The sequence below is a fragment of the Stegostoma tigrinum genome, chromosome 2 (genome assembly GCF_030684315.1).
Source record: "Stegostoma tigrinum isolate sSteTig4 chromosome 2, sSteTig4.hap1, whole genome shotgun sequence".
Lineage (NCBI taxonomy): Eukaryota > Metazoa > Chordata > Chondrichthyes > Orectolobiformes > Stegostomatidae > Stegostoma > Stegostoma tigrinum.
The window spans coordinates 100,412,470-100,426,684 of NC_081355.1; the positions used below are offsets into that span (position 1 = coordinate 100,412,470).

At 38.7% G+C, this 14,215-nt stretch overlaps 1 protein-coding gene across 4 annotated transcripts in view; it reads left to right on the forward strand.

Annotated features, from left to right (window-relative positions):
- Positions 1-14,215, forward strand: part of tpk1 (thiamin pyrophosphokinase 1) — a 330,085-nt gene that overhangs the window by 216 nt on the left and 315,654 nt on the right. Inside the window, exons 1-3 of one of the 4 annotated variants that reach the window (XM_048554344.2) lie at positions 185-314; positions 7,539-7,612; positions 8,815-8,897. The gene's annotated coding sequence lies outside the window, so the exon portion shown is untranslated. Of the gene's footprint in view, positions 1-184; positions 413-451; positions 609-7,538; positions 7,613-8,814; positions 8,898-14,215 lie in introns of those variants that run through there. The other 3 variants (XM_048554361.2, XM_048554389.2, XM_048554379.2) reach the window with 3 other exon arrangements.

The window sequence follows — 14,215 nt, forward strand, 5'->3', positions numbered from 1 at the left end:
AATCACGTTGTGTGTTAATCACACGACTGTACTTGGGGCAGACATGATTAGTTGGCATTTCTTGTGTTGTCTGATTTTTGATTTGGAGATCTCCAGTTTAGACATCGTGGACGAAAGCAATATTTCAGAAATATGTAAACAGTTGGAAACCAGGAAGGCATGAAATGTTACATATGCAGTTCCCCAACAGAGAGGGGTCAGTTGTTTCTGTCTGAGACTCTGGAGGGCGCTGTCCTGCTCCGGGAGCCGGCGGAGCCGGCACTGACCGCGGAGACTGGACCGGAGCCGGGGCCGGGACCGGGGAGGTGGGCGAGGTGAGTGCAGCAAATGGATGGCGTGGAGCCCAAACCGGCTCCCGGCAGCAACGGGTTTACCCGGGCCTTTGTGATCTTCGCCGAGGCTGCCCCTCGAGGTAACGGGGAAGGCGGCCTTCGGTGGAGGCCGGACCTAGACTAGGCCTTGGCCCCTGGGTTTACTTCATCTTTTATCATTTTCCCCTGTAAATGTCCACCTTGTAACAGTCTCGAAGGAGTCACTCACACCAGAGTGCACTTTGCTCCAGCTTTACACTTGCCCTTCTGTTCCTCTGCGGGATTTTGCTCATGTTGGTTAGTGAAACACATGTCTGTTGCATTACTTTGCTGGTAGGCAACATCTGTAAACTTTCTTACGGGGGCGTATCTGAATTGGTGTAAAATATTTCGAGTTTGATCGACAGCAAATGCCGATTGCGGCATTGTTTAATCATTGATAAATTGATTTGTTGTCACATTTGTTTCAACTTGAAAAAAAATCACACAGGTAACGGGGTAGATGGGTTCTTGCTACGAGGATAGATGGAAATGTCTGGTGCTATGGTGATTGTGATGTGATTCCGTGGTGGTGTGAGCTCAGGGAATTGAATGGACTACTACTGCTTGTAATCCGTAAATTTGTAGCCCTCCCAAGTTTATGAATTGATTCATAATGTGATAATTATCAGATTATCTTTGGTGTTGATAAATACTAGCTAGAACACCGGGAATAAACTCTTTAAAATATTGGGATATTTACTAAGATTTACTCATTTACCACAAGCCAACTAAGATGGCAGTGGGGACCTGAGTTTAACTGCTTAAATAGACAGTGCAGTGCTCTATTAGTATTGTATTTCAGTGTCAAACTTTTATGTTCCCTAGTTCTGAAGTGGGACTATAACCTGTAAACTTGTTATGCTAGGGCCAGTCTTAGTCTGGGCTCTGCTGAAGGCCAGCTTCCAGAATGGCTTTTTTTGTTCCATTGAGGACCCATGCCTGGTGCATTTCCAGCCCAAGTGATTCACAAACTTTTTTGGATAAATTTTTGTTGATTTTGTTTTTGGTCTTGTTTCCTATCTACATGCTATTCCTTGTGACATCACCCACAAGCTGTGTGTTCATTTTCATGTGCGCGTCGATGACACCCAGTTCTACCTCTTCATCCCTCTCTCGATTGCTTTACTGTTGCTATTGTTAATGGTCTGATTTATCTGATATCCAGTACTAATCAAATTTTCTCCTCGTAACTTTTGGAAGAATTGAAGCCAACGTTTAAAGTCCCTGCTGTAAACTCAGTCTCTTGGCTACTGACTCCATCCCTCTCTCTCTGGCCGAGATAAAACCAGGCTATTTGCAAACTTGGTGTCGTATCTGATCCAGTGACCAGCTATGAACCTCATATTTGTGCCAACCCTAACATTGCCTGTTTTCATCTGTGTGCCTTCAACCCAGTGTCAACCAAACTTTGTTGCCTGTGTCTTAACAAGTCCTGTTCCACCAATCACCTTTAGATTTGTTGACCTATATTGGCTTCTAGTCTTGATTTTTCTGTTGCTAAAGAACACCTTTTCAAATAGATTTCTTAATCACTGATCAGCACTTAGATCCCCCACCCTCATCTAAATTCTAATACTAATGATACTCATGACATCCAGATTAAATTGTATCTCTGATTTAAGCCACATGAATACCCCACTATCAACATTCTGGGGTTATCATGACCAGAAACTGAACAAATTAAACTCCATCTGCCACTCCTTGGCCCATTGGATCAAGGTCCCTTTGTAGTCTTGAGGTAATCTTCTTTGTTGTCCACTACACCACCAGTTTTAGTGTCATGTGCAAACTTATGAACCATTCGTCCTAAATTCAAATGTTCAAAGTTTTTGCACAATTTAGAAATAACGCAGATTACTAGTGGTTGCCTCAAAATATTTCAAAATAATTAACAAAAATAAATGTTGGACTTGCCTTGATGTACATAAATCATACAAACTCTAAATTAGATATTTTGGTTATATTATTTTTGTCTATAAGTTCATACTGCATAACTCAGAATTGTTACAGTGCTGGAAAAGGCTATCTGGACCATCGTGTCTGCACTCACTAACTTTAACTTGGTGCTGATCTTCTACCTTTTTCCTGTACCCTACATGTTGCCTCTTTTTAAAATAATCATCATTGAATGCCCATTTGAACGTCTTGATCGAACTTTCCTCTGTCATTCGAAGATACCCAGAACTGCAGATGCTGGTGTCAGAGTCAACATGGTGTTGAGCTGGAGGAACACAGCAGGTCAGGCAGCATCAGAGAAATAGGAATGTGGATGTTTCAGGTCGGGATCCTCCTTCAGCATCCTCTGTACTTTACTTCAGTTCTGAAGAATGGTCCCAACCCAAAGCATTGACTCTCCTCCACTGACGCTGCCTGGCCTGCCATGCTCCTCCAGCTCCAAACTTTGTTGACTTCCTCTGTCACTTTTCGGTGTGTGGAAAAAAATGGGGACATAGCTTTAAATTGAGGGGTGATAGATAGGTTCTTTACTCAGAGAGCAGAAAGGGCGTGGAATGCCCTGCCTGCAACAGTAGTTGACTCACCATCTTTTAAGGACATTTAAATGGTCATTGGATAAACGTATGGGTGATAATGGAATAGTGTAGGTTAGATGAGATTCAGATTGGTTTCACAGATGGGGGCAACATCGAGGGCGGAAGCGCCTCTACTGTGCTGTAATGTTCTGTGTTCTAAATGCAATCCTCTTGCCACCAGGCTATTGAGTACATAAATGGAGGGATTGATTTGCAAGGGAATTATAAATAAAGGAAATATGACAAGAGAGGTAGGCGTTTATTCCCTCAAATTTGATCCACAGTTAACAAGGACCATGTCTGAAGCATGTCCACTTTGTTGCCCTAACTTTGTATTCTTGAGATCTATGTCAGACTTGAATATACTCTTAAATTGAGAATCTACAACTTCCTTGGATAAAGAAATCCAAAGATTCACAACCTTTGGAGGGTGAATGTTCTTGTCATTCCAGGTGTTATGCCTGATATATGACATCTACAGAACTTCAGTTAAGAAATGTTATATTGCACTTGAAACACCTAACTCCATTTCTAACTCCACAGATGCTGCTAGACCTGCTGTGTTTCTTTTGCACTTTGTTTTTCATATCTTCAGCATCTTCTGTACTTTGGGTTTGGGTAATACCATAACAATAAAAGCATTTAAATAAAGCAAGTATTCCATTATCGTTGTATTGGAGCATTGCTGAAATGAAGCTAACATGCAATTTGTCTTCCTAATCGCTTACATTATTTGCATGTAAACTCTTTTATTCACGTGCAAGATGCCTAGGTCCTTCTGAGCTAACATTTATTAGTGTTCTGGTTTTCAATTCCTCATTCGCAACAGTAGAAATGATACATACTGCTTCATATTGTTGTTTTAAGGACATGCCACACTATGGTATTTGAAATAATATTAGTGATCTCCTTGTCATTTAAGGAGTAATTTATTTCTTTTGAACATGGCAGCATTTGGAAATTCTGTGATATTATTTCACTTGAGTTTGTTTAAAATTTTAAGTTGTTTAAATTGTGTAAGGGCCAGTATTGTGTTGGATATTTTCTTACTGTATTAATGCCGATTCTATTCAGGGTTCTAGCCTGAGGTTTGACTTGTAATATGTACTCATTGAGCTGTTTAGTTCAATGATGCAGTAATGGTTGATCATGTTTCGCTAAACCTCTGTGACAGTTCCAGCCTGTGATTTTTAAGTGATATGGTTCATTTCATAGTGAGTGTTGCCTTGTTACGAAGGTCATGAGAGACATTTTGAATCTCAGAATATTTAACACCCATGCTGAACAAGTCTGACATAGCATGTTTAGAACCAGTTTTAGATCAAAGCATATCTAATGTTTGGAATCGGATAACCTATTTACTATTCGGAAGCTGAATTTCCAACCTGTACCAGATTAATTGCTCTGTCGAGCCCCCTTTGTGAAACTACCATTCATTGAGGGACATGGGTTTTAGATGCTACAGGAAGCATAGAAAAAGAGGCTAGAAAGTAGGGGGAGGGGTGGAATTTTTTGACTGAGGTATACATTACTGCTGTAACTGGGGAAGATATTTCTGAAAAATCATCCAGTGAAAATATATGGGTAGAAATTACAAATAAGAAATGATCACTTTGGGATTAGACTATAGCCCCCCTCCCCCAATGGTAAGAGGGAAATGAAGAAACAAATATGTAGGGTGATCTCAGATATATGTAAGCACAAAATCATTCTAATAACAGGGATTTTAATTTCCCAAACATTGACTGGGTTTACCGTAGTGTTAAAGGTTTGGATGGTGAAGAATTTGTCAAATGTGTTCAAGAAAATTTTCTTTATCAATATGTGGATGTTCCTACCAGAGAAGGAGCATATCTAGACCTTCATTTGGGCAAAAAAACAGTTCAGGTGACTGAAGTAAAAGTGGCGGATCAATTTGGATCTAGCAGTCATAATTCTATTAGTTTCAAAATGGTATGGAAGAGGGTAAGCCTTCCATAAAAGTTAAAGTTTTTAACTGAGATAAGGCAAATTTTAATGGTATGAGACAAGAACTTTCAAAAGTTGACAGGAGTAGACTGTTTGCACGTAAAAGGACATCTGACAAGTGGGAGGTATTCAAGAGTGTGATGGCAAGAGTTCAGAGGCATCATGTTTCTAATAGAGTGAAAGGTAAGGCTGGTAAGATTAAGGAACAACGAATGAATAAAGATATTGTGGGTTTAGTCAAGAGTAAAAGAGAATCTTATTTTTGATACAGATAACTTGGTTGAGTTGAATCTCTTAACCAGTATAAAGAGTGTAGGGACAATCTTGAGAGAGAAATAAGGGAGGCAAAGAGGGGATATGAGATAGCATTCAGAGATAATGGGAACTGCAGATGCTGTAGAATCTGAGATAACAAAGTGTGGAGCTGGATGAACACAGCAGGCCAAGCAGCGTCTTAGGAGCACAAAAGCTGACATTTCGGGTTCTGATGAAGGGTCTAGGCCTGAAACGTCAGCTTTTGTGCTCCTAAGATGCTGCTTGGCCTGCTGTGTTCATCCAGCTCCACGCCTTGTTATATGAGATAGCATTGACTGATAAGGTTAATCTAAAGAAATTCTACAAACACATTAAAAGCAAGAGGGTAACTAGAGAGAAGGTATGGTCTCTTAAAGATCAAGGAGGTCATCTTTGTGTTGAACCCCAGGAGACTGGCGGGACACTAAGTGAATATTTTGCATCAGTTTTTACTGTAGAGAAAGAAATGGAGTCGAGAGAATGCAGAGAAATAAACTTATAAAGGTGGATACATCTCCGGAAATGTTGTGGGAAGTACGGGAGGAAATTGCGAGACCCCTTGCAGAAATATTTGCATCATGCACAACTATGCATGAGGTGGCTGATGATTGGAGGGTGGCTAATGTCGTAGCTTTGTTTAAGTAAGGTTGGTCAGGAGAAACTGGGGAAAATCATATCTCACAAACTCGAGTGAGTTTTTTGAGACAGTTGTCAAAAAGATTGATGGCAGAGCAATAGACATTGTTTATTTGGATTTTAATAAAGTCTTTGACAAGGTCCTGCATGGTAAACTAATTTGTAAAGTTAGGTCACATGGGATTCAGGGTGAGCCTGCCAATTCAATACATAATTGGCTCATCGGCAGGAGACAGAGTAATGGTGGAGGGTTGCTTTTCGGACTGGAGGCCTATGACCAGCGGTATTCCACAGAAATCGGTTCTAGATCCTCTTTTATTTGTCATTTATAAAAATCATTTGGATGAGAATATAGAAGACACGGTTAGTAAGTTTGCAGATGACACCAAAATTGGTGGCATAGCAGTTGGTTAAGTATGTTTTTTTTTAGATTGTTAAGGGATTTTGATCATATGGGTCAATGGCCTGAAAAGTGGCAGTTGGAGTTCAATCTGCATAATTGTGAGGTATTGCATTTTAGGTACAACAAACGAGGGTAGGACTTAGACAATTAATGGTAGGGCCTGGATAGTGTTGTAGAACAGAGGGACCTAGCGCCGCAGGTACATAATTCTTTTAAATTTGCATTACATATAGATAGGGTGGTTAAAAAGGCATTTGGCATGCTTGCCTTCATTGCTCAGTCCTTTGAGTACAGGAGTTGGGAAGTCAGGTTGCGGTTGTACAGGACATTGATAAGTCCTCTTCTGGAATAATGTCCACTTCTGGTCATCCAGTTATTGGAAGGATATTATTAAATTGCAGAGCTTTCAGAAGAAATCTATCAGGATATTGCCTGAATGGAAGGTTTGAGTTATAAAGAAAGACTGGGACTTTTTTCACTGGAGCTTAGGAGTTTGAGAGGTGATCTGATAGAAATTTATAAAGTAATGTGGAGTATAGATAGAGTTGATGGTGGTTGCTATTTTCCCTCGGATCAGGAATTTCAAGACTTTGGGACACATTGTTAAGGTGAGAGGAATGAGATTTAAAAAAGACATGGTGGCAGTTTTTTTTCCTATACAGATTGTGACTCATGTCACAAGGGGGATGGGTGGAAGGAAGGACAGGTTAGGGAGGCAGGGACAAGTTGGCTTGGTTTTGAGATGCGATGGGGGAGGGGTCATTTCGAAGCTTGTGAAGTCCACATTGATACCATTGGGTTGCAGGGTTCCCAAGTGGAATATGAGGTGCTGCTCCTGCAACTTTTGGGTGGCATCATTGTGGCACTGCAGGAGGCCCAGGATGGACATGTCGTCTGAGGAATGGCAGGGGGTGTTGAAATGGTTTGCGACTGGGCGGTGCAGTTGTTTAGTGCAAAGCAAGCATAGGTGTTCTGCAAAGCGGTCCCCAAGCCTCGTTTGGGTTATGTTTGGTGTGGACTGGTTGGATTGAGCGTCTGTTTCCACGCTGTATGTCCCTATAACTCTGTAAATAGGTGATGTGATGCCAAGTATGGAGCCAACAATGTATGGAGCAGCCTTTATACCCATATGTTTCATAGCTACAGGGTGGCATAGGCAGCATCCCTGCCTGAGACTGAAAGGAAAAACTTACTGCTTGATGTTCTTCACTGTTGACAAATATAACTTTTTTTGAGAAGAATTGTGAAAATAATTTATACGCAGGGTATTTCGCTTATCACAACTTTGGTGCATAGTTTTACTATGTTGACAAGGAGCTAAAGGTATTGAAACAACTGTTTTTTGTTTTGCAGAGCGTATTTGTTCCGTTATTGGAGTGCAAGGGATATTGGAAGAAGCAAACTGCAGCTAATCAGATGGGATGATAGTGAGTCCGAAGTTGATGACTAATTGCTGGAGCAGTATCTGCAGGGGCGAAAGAAGCATTTAATGTTAACCTTCATAATTCTGTGGACAATTACCTTAAATCTATCAGTTTTTGAGCCAGTACTTTTTTGGTGAACGATTCACAGTCTAAGAATGGAATAAATGATTTCTGAGGAAATGCCAACTGTTCACATTCATTATTTTCAAAAATACTGTATATTGTAGTGTATAAATTTCCCTGCTGTTTAAGACAAACCTTTCTTTTGGATGCTAAAATCATGTTTAAGACTGTACGTGTTGTGTAAGTTGACCTCTGTCAGCTAATAAATCTGTGGAGTTATACTCAGATGAGGAGTTTCTTTCAATTTTTCAGTCCACAGATATAATGATTAGAGTAATGCTTGCTTAATGCACTTTCCCTCCAAACCTACAGTCTGATGTTCATTGATAAATTTTTGTTGTAGATCCTTTATCCATTTGAGTAACACACCATCTTGTGCCCGATTCACCCGTACCACAAATCCTTTCCTTCTCCTCCACCTCAACCTTTTCTTTTTTTATACATCATTGCCATCCTCCTCTCTTTAATTTCTCATTATCACAAAGGCAGTCGTGTACTTTGGGCATAAATGAATGAGAGGGATTCAGATGCAGAATTGTTGTAAAGTGTAGGCATGGAGATTGGAATGAAATTGAAGGATCTTGATGAGGAAAGGGAGTCTACAAACAAAGTAGTAATTGGAGAAGATATGTGAGGTAAAGGTTGCCCTGGTTATGAAAGGAAGAGGGCATTGGCTGAGTTATAATAAATTGTAATATTATCAGCAGTTCTGCATGTTATGTTATTGTAAGAGTATTAACAAGTCATGCTGAGAGATTGGACATTTTCTGTACAAGAATTAAATGCAAAACTTGAATTTTTTAACATTTAGAGCATGAGTAAAACTAGGGACAGATCATAATTTATTTTGAATTGTGCAGCAAAACCTATTGCAATAGCTAGTTCAGACGTGTGCTATCCCTATTTATGTTTCCTGAGGATTTCTTCCAGTAGATCATCAATAGGTTTTAATTTTAAATATTTTGTTAGAAATGTCTCATATGAAACCTATTCTGTCTTTACATATTCCATTAAAATAACATAATGTTCAGCAATTTATTTGCTTTACACAGAATTTGAAGCTTCAATTCGTTTTCTTTAAGGTGTAATACGCGTTTGAGTTGAACCTACTGGATATTTCTGATAGAAGCTACGTGAGACCTGGGTGTGACGTATTTTACAGTAGGTGAGTTGTTGAAACTAGGAAGACCCTCTTTTAAAACTTTAAAATATGAACTTCAGTTATGGTAATATAGACTGCACACCGGAGATCATTTTTATTTTCTTCTTATGACCCCAGTTGATATTAGTACTAGACAAGTCAGAATAAATCTGGCTGTGTAGATGATATTTCATATTTTTTTTAACATGGTATTTCACTGAAACATAAAAAAACTTCATGTTTTGTGTGAACAATGAAACATGTTTATTCACAAAGAAATAAAAATGAAATGAATCGAAACAAGCTATGTATGTATGTATAACACAGCTGAACAATTTTCTGAAAAACAGGCAAACAAAATCCCATCTATACCCCGGCTCCATCACTTCACAATTGATACTGTTTCCTTCCCTATCAAATGTTTGACTTAGTTGCTTTTTTCTCAGTTTGGGTGCTGTGCACTGTGTGCGACCTTTTCCCTTAATCCCTTTCACAGCTGAGAACTTTAGTCTTCCTGCATCTGTTAATAATCTGTATAGTTCTAACCAAATATTCAGAAGTTTCAGAAGCTGTACCCCCTTCACTGAAGTAACATATTTCCTTAACTGATCTAAGCAATCTTTTTTGGACAAAGTTATTTAGATACTTGTTTCAATTCAGCTAGGTACTCCACTACACTGTATCCAAGAGCTCCTAAGCTAAATTTAAAAAAAAAACTTACATGTGTACGTTTTACTGAAGCTAATAGTTTAATGTTTTCTCTCTCCTGTCATAACCCCCACTGCTGAATAAAGAAGCTTCATTGATGTTCCTGTAATCATTGGCAGTTGCCTGCTGCCCAACACATGCTGGTTTAAAGTCATGCTCCCAGAAAGACTGACCAAATAAATTTTAAACCCCTTCACAAAGACAGTCCAACACTCATATGTCACTCCTTTGAAATCCAAACTGTCTTTTAGCAAAGAAAAACACTCACTTTTGGTCACATTATCCTAATCCTGACAGTATACTTGTTGAAGAAAATGCATGGCTGACTTAGCACAGAAAATATTGGATGTGAAGTACAGTTTTTGTCTTTAGTAAACCTCACAGATTAAGCTGGCTCAATTTCCTTTGTCTCCTCTTGTGGGTATGTGCACACTGATGATTGAATTAGTATCCTGCGCTACATTAGATTTAAAAAACAGTTATAGCTCACCTGAGACACCAAAAATGTGCCTATGAAAAACTCAAGGGTTTTGTAGAAGCTGCTATGTGCGATGTAATTTTAGCAGTTCATATTGGTCTATTTGTTTCATCGTAATGTGTAGTTTTCTGCAAAACAGCAAAAAAGTTCAAATATTGAAAGTAAATTTGGAGGAAAAAAATCTTTACTCAAAGCCTCCAAAGTAAAGTAATAGTTCAGGGAATACAAAAAATACAGAAAATTAAGAGCAACAATAGGCCATTCGACTCCTCATGGCTGTTCTGCCACTCAGCTCGATCATAACTCACCTCTATCTCAACACCATTTTCCTGCACTATCTCCAGATCCTTTGATATCAGCAAGCTATTGATCTTTGTTCTGAATATGTTCAATGACCTACATAGCCCTCGGGGGAGTTGTGTTCCAAAGATTCACAACTCTGAGTGAACAAATTCCTCCTCCTCTGTGTCCTCAATGGCCTGTCTCTTATTCTATCCTCCTGGGTTCTACCCACAGGGAAAATATCCTTCTTTCATGTACTTTGTTCAGACCTTTAAGAATTTTGTATCCTTCGGTAACGTTCCCCCTCTTTTTCTAAATTTTTAGAGAATTTAGGCCTCAGTCTCTCCTGGGACAATCCTGCCATTCTTGAGATCAGTCTGGTAAGCCTTCATTGCACTTTCTTTATGGCAAACATATCTCTGTGGGTAAGGAGACCACACTTGTACACAACGCTCCAGGTACACCCTCTCCAAGGCTCTATACGACTGCAGCAAGGTCTGTTTACTTTTACACTCGAATCCTCTTGCCAAAGAAAAGTCAACGTACTATTTGCCTTCCTATTTTGTGACTGCACCCGAATGTTAGATTTCAGTGGTTGATAAACAAAAACACTAAATCCCTTTTGATTAGAAGCACTTCTAATCTCTCACCGTTTAAGATTTACTCAGCATTTCTGTATTTTCTACCAAAGTGATAGTTTTACATTTTTTCACATTATTGTCCATCTTTCATGTTCCTGCCCACGCAATAAGATTTTGTAACTCCCCATGAAGCCTCTTTGCATCCTCCTCACAACTCACATTGCTGTCTGGTTTTTGAGTAAACTCAGAAATAATGTTTTTGGTCCCCACATCAATATCCTTGATTTAGGTATAATATCTTTCTAATAGCAGGGCAATCAGAACTGCACACAGTACTCCAGAAGAGCCCTCACCAATGTTCTCTACAACTTCAACATGTACTCAACAGGAGTACATTGAGTAAGGTCTGAGCAATGAAGGCAAGCATGTTAAATACGTTGTTAAGCATCCTGTCTACCACTAGTGCAAATGTTGAAGAATTATGTACCCGAACCCCTAGGTCTCTGTTCTACAACACTACCCAAATTTACCAAAAATGCTGTGAACCACATGTCATTAGAACTTGACTAATGCCTGTATGAGCTAAATTTGCTAAACACAGGGTTATATAGTTGTGGTCCTCATCACTACCCTTTATATGCATGTAATTTAGTTATAAGCCACAGCAAAAAAAATGTAAATTACCAATTAATTTAGTGTGCAAAACTCAACTCCTTTCGTATCCAATGTTTACATCCCCTTTATTTATTCATGGGATGTCACTACCCTTTATCTTTGTAGACATGTGCTTGTTGGTTGTAAAGGTATTTGTTCTTCAGCTGTTCAGTTATGTGTGACTGCCACATGTGGCATATGGCAGTGTGGCATATGGTAGAATAGCAGTTACGTTGCTTGAAACAAAGTCCAGTGACCCAGTATAATGAGTTTAGATCTCACTACTGCAGAAAGGGAATTTTAAATTTGAATGTTCAAACAAATCTGTGAAATCTCATTCTAATATTGGAGGCAATGAAACAAAATTTGTTCTAAAAACCTGTCTGGTTGATAGAAGTCCTGTAAGGAAATTCTTGCATGGGATTTTGCTAATATGTGACTTTAGAGTCAATACAAATGTGATTAACTCTGAAATACCCTTGATTATGTTCAAACCACAATATAAATAAGTTTGGACATAAGTGCCAGCTTAGTCAACAATGCCTACATCCCATGAATAAATAAAGGGGATGTAAACATTGGATACGAAAGGAGTTGAGTTTTGCACACTACATTAATTGGTAATTTACATTTTTTTTGCTGTGGCTTATAACTAAATTACATGCATGTAAGTTGTAAAAACGCTTTGTTTGGTTTTCATTGAAGAGTAAAATGATTCATATCTCCCGACTTCAAAGAGGCTTCCTGCCCAGTTGCTTGTTTGCAGTTGCACACCCTTGAGTCAAAAGGTTGTAGATTTAGGTATAATAAAGAAAGCTAACACTCCATTACGGTACTGTTCATGGTGATGGTCTTTGGAGGGAATCTGAACTGAGGTCCTATTTGCCTCTCAATTTAAAAGATTAAAAGTGTTATTTGACAAGTCAAATGCTGAAAGGATAGTTCCTCACATTGGTGAATTTAGAACAAGGTTACAAGTTTCAAAGAAATGGCTTTCTCATTTCAGATGGAGTTGAAGCAGAATTTATTGTTTGAGGATTATTAGTGTTTGAAATTCTCTTTCCTTGAAAGCAGTGAAGACTGTATCTTTGGATATATTCAAGGCTGATTAAGACAGATTGAGAAGGAAGTCCAGGGCTATGGGAAGCATGCAGAAAACTGGATTTGGGACTCCAATCAATCAGTCAATCAGCCATGATCTTATTGAATAGCAGAGCAAGCTCGAGGTGTTGAATGGCCTACTTCTGTTTCTGTTTCTTGAGTTCTTTCACAGGGATTTACCTATAGATTCTGACCAATTTTGTTCTCAATGAATGCTAAAACATTATCTGGTTATTATCATCTTTCTGCTTATTGGAGTTTGCTTTATTCAAATTGCCTGCTGCTCATTTTACGATAAAAGATGACAACACTTGTAAATTATGACATCATTTTCTATAAAGCAGTTTAGGATGTTCAGTGGTCACTATAGGAATTAGGCAAATAACTTTAATTGTTTGATTAACTTCTAACAGGTTGATTTATAGACCTGTGTTATATTTGAACTGTACAATATCCCAAAAATACTGTGCACATTGTAAAGTTTACTAATGAACACATTTTTAGAAATAAAGTTGTTTGATAAGTATTTGACAGACTTGCTATCAGGTCACTTAAAGAATCAAGTTTCAAGTAGATAAATTCCAGTCAATTAAAAGGAGGATTATTTGCCTTGAGGTATTTGAAATGGGAAGAACAGGGAAGTGAACTAGATGCTGATCAATTGAATTAGCAAAAAATTAAGAAAGATGAAGCTGTGTGAAACAGAAAATAAAAAGAAACAAAATGAATCAGAAATGGAAATACTTGACAGAGCAAAAGGAAAAATCAATTATGCATTGAGGGAATATTAACAAATGGAGAAAGTCTTTAGAGCTAGAGAAAAGTAGAGAGAGAGAGAGAGAGACAGGGAGACAATATGCTTAAGAGGCTAGAAACAAAATGGCCTCTTCCTCTAGACAGCATTCTAATGAGGAAGGATCAGAGTCCAATCCAAGATACGTAGGTACTCCCAAAATCCCAGAAAGGGATGTTGAAGTGATGTCCAAAGGCTGAAATGTTTTCATTGTCACAAAATGATACAACTTTGGGCAGACTGAATAAGCTGAGGGATAAACCCATGGGACGTGATATACTGTGGTATATGTATCCTTATTTTTGCAATGGCTGCATCTGAATTGTGACATAATATCTGGAATGGTACTAACAAAGATTGTCCATAGTTTACCTGTAGATAGAGTTTACTTGTTCCGAGTAACAATTCGGTAGGAACAAAAGTAGTAGCTTCTTCCCTACTAAGAGAAAGGCCAAGTGAAGTCCAAAACAGAAAGCAAGAACGGGAAAATTTCTCATGTAGTGTTAGAGATAAAATTGACAGCATGATAGATGTTTAGTTATCTGAAACTTTCTTTGGGTGTGGATAAAGGATCCCAGGAAGTGTTCAGTAAGTCTTTCTGATATTGAAGCTCATCAGGTTGATCCAGAATTAGATAAGGTTCAAGGTGTAAGAGTTGCAGAATGCTACTATGTGAGATATGGGTTTCTGATGAAGAAGTGGAGAATTCCTCTTAGATTTGGGAGAAGAGGGGAAGGTGCTGGAC